Source organism: Montipora capricornis, chromosome 8 (genome assembly GCF_036669925.1).
Source record: "Montipora capricornis isolate CH-2021 chromosome 8, ASM3666992v2, whole genome shotgun sequence".
In the NCBI taxonomy this organism is placed as follows: Eukaryota; Metazoa; Cnidaria; class Anthozoa; order Scleractinia; family Acroporidae; genus Montipora; species Montipora capricornis.
The window spans coordinates 51,533,641-51,538,555 of NC_090890.1; the positions used below are offsets into that span (position 1 = coordinate 51,533,641).

A 4,915-nucleotide genomic window follows, 5' to 3' on the forward strand; every position below is an offset into this window, starting at 1 on the left:
AGAACGTTCTTGACAATTCCAGTCACGCTAGCACAACCAAAACAATGTTTTGTTTGCACCAAGTTTGCTCAAAATAAGGGCAAGACGCTTTGTTCTTTGCTTGTATTCACACAACTATTTCGACAAGAAATAGAGAACGCAGTATTTTTCGCTCAGTTTACTTAGGTTTCTAGATCATATGTACTTGTGCGTACTTGAAAAAATGACCACCCTTCGCGCCTGCAAATCAATATCGTGCACTGCTAGAGCTACTATACAAGGACAACTTGAATCTCCTGGAAGACAACACACAGCTCAGTTGACATTTTATATGGAATAAATTGCTGTTTTACTTCACTACCACATGTAAGCAATGCGTGTCTAAAATTTCCAAAGAGGACAGGAATTTCTTCTTTCCGACAATGATTAATTAATAGGCTGGTAGCCAGGTTTATAACCACGGAAAAGGATCTGTTCGTCGTGCGAACGTGTGAGGACCTGTGAGCCAAAGGGCCTCTGCTGGTATGACTTCTGGGTGACCCCTTAAATGGTCATAATGACCCCCCCACTTGAAAAAAAGTTGTCTGGAACGGTGCACATACCACAGGCAACCCAGTGTACCCTCACGGAGGGTCTCGTTAAATTTAAAACAAGAACCCAATTCAAAGATTTTGGCATGAATTAAATGCTTAGGTTCATGCAATAAAAATATATAACTGCTTTAAAATCTGTCGTCTAATTGTTTTTGTCTGTGAGCTATGGTAATAACTGTTAATAGCTTGACTACAATGGATTTTTTGTAGTTTCCAGCACATTTCTGATTTGCTGGAATATTATTTTATAGGAGCAGGATAATTATGTATGTGTTGTGTATTTTCTGTTTCGAATCTACGTATAAACTATGTTGAAACCATTTTATTTTTGGACACAAAAACCCCATAACATAGCCTTTACATATGCTACGTAAAGGTTCCATTTGACTAGATAAAACATAGCATTTCCTTTCAAAATATATTCACGAGGCATACGTATAACATAGCCTTTGAATAAGGCTTCAGTATCCAATTTATGTATATCATAACATACCATTTACATAAATTGCCTTAAAGGAACCAAAAGTTAAAACCATCAAGGAATAAAATTAACTGGTGGGAAAAGGCAGAGGAAAATCATGAAAAACTGGAATATCCTTGAAAAAAGCTGGAAATTAATACATGATCTTCACATGCTTTCATTTAATAGCATGCAGGAATGTCTAGAAAAATCTAGAAAGCAGCATTTGTAACAAGCTGAAAAAAGCTGGAAAAACCTGATTTGATCCCAGATTATGATTTCTGGAATAAAGCTGGCAATTTCTTCCCTAATTAGCATGTCTCATTAACATTCTAGAATTTTCTAGAATTTTCCAGAAAAGGAAACTGGTAAATTCTAGGAATTTCTAGAAATTTTTTTTGTCATAACCTAAGAAAAATTCTGGAAATAACCAGATTATTCCAGATTTGTTTTGCAAGGGTCTGTAATCAATCTAAAAAAGGTCAAGTTTTAAAATTTGGTCAAAATTCCAGTTTTGGTATATTGTACCGTTAACAGCGCTAAAGGGTGAATGAATTACTCTAGCTGTGCCATGTTGTTTTGATTTTCAAGTTACTCGTTCGTTATTTCAAAAAGAGCAATTCAAACAAGCAACATTTTGGAGTCGTTTTCACTCGCTCGCAAGGCCCCATACAGAAAAAGTCGCCGTCCAGGTAAAATAATTATCGAAACAAAGTAAAACATATTTTTCTAAAAATGGTTTTGGTAGTCCTTTATTGTGACAAATTTTGGCAATTTTCGATTTTATCTTGCACGGTCTTTGGTGAAAATTGCTGAGAGGCGCTCTTAAATGTTCCTTACAAGGAGGCGAAACTCAAACTATAAACCAGCGATATTATAGAAAACATACTGTAACTGACACAATGGTAAATTTTAAAAGTGTAATGCTAAACCGACATGATCAACTTGTTTGTTGAGTTTGGCCGGTTTCATCTGCTCAATATGGAAGCTCTCCCTGTGTTTGAGTTGATAGAAAGAGGTAGCATTTTCACTAAATTCTAAGCAAGAAACATCACAATTATTCTGACAATGTTTAGACAAACTAAAATGCTTGAAAATATGATAATTTTTATCCCAGAAAAGGTGCTCATTTACACGTGTGTAGAAATGCCTGTTACGCACGTTATTTTCCTTGCCAAATTTTTTAACCTTCTCTTGCACAAAGTTCAATTTCCACTATGGAAGACCAAATATTTTCTTGGTCAATTTATGACAGCTGATGACATGCATCACAGGTCAACTTGCCGGTTTTCAAAATGCAGGGGTTTCCTTCTTGTCTCGCCCCATTTTTCATAACTCTAAAAATTTTAATTTCATGTGGTTATCCACTGCCAAGTCTTTCGGTAAAACATTATCTAGTGGGAAATAACTTTCTAACACAAATCATTTATACCTATGCAAACACAGTGGATCGAGATCGGGAACGAACAAATAAACAAAGCCACAATAAGCCAATGGATTTAACATAGTAAATTGATATTATTTACACTTGCTGAACAATAACAACTATGGTAAATAGCTGATACATGAAGAAACATGCTTGCGAACTAAAAGGCAAAGAAATTACCAACAAAACGAGTAAAATGACTTCAAATTGTAAACAAACTAAACAATGTCATAATCCAAGAACTATTATATGAAGCATGGATTTGAAAAAAGCAAGAGCTTCAAATTACATATTGCACAATAATCCCACAATAGTACATTGAAACTAGTAATTGTGAAATAATGGTAACAAACGGATCATTTGGAATCAAATGCAATTAAAAGGATACAAAGCAGGAGACAAAAATACAGCAATTACTCATTGGAAAACAGCAAAAATATTCAAGGCGCAAATCACATGCTGTGCCGGACTAAAGGTCAACATATAGATAAATAAAGCTAGACAATAGCAAATGAAAATTTTGCAATCACTGCTAAGAACTAAAATCAAGAACAGAAAGCTATTGTAGTAACTAAACTAAAGGCTAGGCATAAATAAAGAAATAGGAAAATACTGATAACATACCAAATGTTATTGATAACTACACACCTAAGAAGACTTGGAAAATGACTTGTCTTTAAGACTGACACTCTTCAGATAAATTAACTGAACTGACTGAACTTACTTCAAGTAAATGGTAGCCAATTTACAATGGATTTTAGGAAAATAGAAAACTAACTAAAAATCAAATAAGGCTAGGGGGTAAATCTACTACCCGCTAATACAGGATTTACCTAAGGGAAGAAGGAGTTTACCACTCCTACACAACAGGAATTACATAAGAGAAATGTGTGGGGATAACACAACTACACAAGGAAAAATATGAGGAAATTGAGTAATTATGGGTAAACAAGCAAATAATAGTAATTAGGATAATGAAAAGAAGTTGAAAATATTGGAATAAAAATAAACACAAAATGAACACAAGTGACCTAGTCACTGTCTCACAATTCAATCAAACGACAGACAAATAACTTATTACAGGTACACCCAGCAAGCTAATATCACTTAATACCTTGCAATGTTCCTTTTTAAAACCTTTTGAGCAGGAATAATGAATCTGGCTGAAAAAATTGTTTACGGGATAAATAATCCTGGTGGATCATTTGGATGCATCATTTGCAACTAATCATGAGTGACAGTGGTCACTTCAGAAAATAAATATGTAGGGAATTCTTAGTCACTAACTTGATCCAAACTGGGTAAAGAGAAAACAAAAAGTAACGCAAAATTCATCAGAACTGGTTTATCACACATAAATTACTTGTTTGTGTTATTAAGAAACGAGTAACTGCAGTGAGCAATTTACCAAAATGGATCTAATCGATGCAAGGTCCTTGACAACAAGAAATGACTCTGCAAAATTTGATGATTTAATGTGGTTATCCATGCAATATCGAATCTTGTAGGAAAACGTTTAACTTTCATTACACAAATCATTTATGCCTAGTATGCAAAAAGAGTGGAACTGGAGCAGAAAGCTGAAAAGTTCTCAAGAGAACGGATCGAGGTGAGATGACTGTTCATGATTGCTCGGAACAACTCACAAAATACATGGTTTCGTTCGGCGAGGTTCAAAGTTGTAATGAGAACGCATACATGTACATTATACGAGGCTCTGGTCTTGCTTAGCTTTAACTAAGACTTTAAAGCGAATAGACATTACGGGTTTGTTATGCCTAAAACTAATTGAATGCATTCTTAATCGTCATTTGCTTTGTGACACCCTCAATTTTGAATCTAAGCGGATTCAAAAACTAAAAACCCTCTCTATTCAGGAAGAATTCAAGACACATCATTTACTTACTTTCTCGATGTGCAAGAAAAGAATGGAGGGCAGTATATAGTTCGATCACACAAGAAACAAATAATTTAGTTACCCATTACCTTGCAACGACAGACAAATAACTTATTACACCCAGTAAGCTAATATTACTAAATACCTTGCAATGTTCCTCTTGAAAACCTTCTGAGCAGGAACTGAATATGGCTGAAAAAAAGTTAAGGGATAAATAATACCGGTGGATCATTAATTTAGATGCATCATTTGCAACTGATCATGAGTGACAGTGGTCACTTCAGAAAATAAATATGTAGGGAATTCTTAGTCACTAACTTGATCCAAACTGGGTAAAGAGAAAACAAAAAGTAACGCAAAATTCATCAGAACTGGTTTATCACAAATAAATTACTTGTTCGTGTTATTAACAAATGAGTAACAGTGAGCAACTTACCAAAACGGATGCTAATCAATGCGAAGTCCTTGACGACAAGAAATGACTCTGCAAAATTTGATGATTTAATGTGGTTATCCATGCATTATCAAATCTTGTAGGAAAACGTTTAACTTTCATTACA

General features: G+C 34.5%; 1 protein-coding gene across 1 annotated transcript in view; it reads right to left on the reverse strand.

Annotated features, from left to right (window-relative positions):
- Positions 1–4,915, reverse strand: part of LOC138013476 (tetratricopeptide repeat protein 28-like) — a 126,673-nt gene that overhangs the window by 117,225 nt on the left and 4,533 nt on the right. The window contains exons 8-9 of the mRNA XM_068860561.1: positions 4,792–4,839; positions 4,501–4,547 (exon numbers count right to left, since the gene is read on the reverse strand). The gene's annotated coding sequence lies outside the window, so the exon portion shown is untranslated. The remainder of the gene's footprint in view (positions 1–4,500; positions 4,548–4,791; positions 4,840–4,915) is intronic.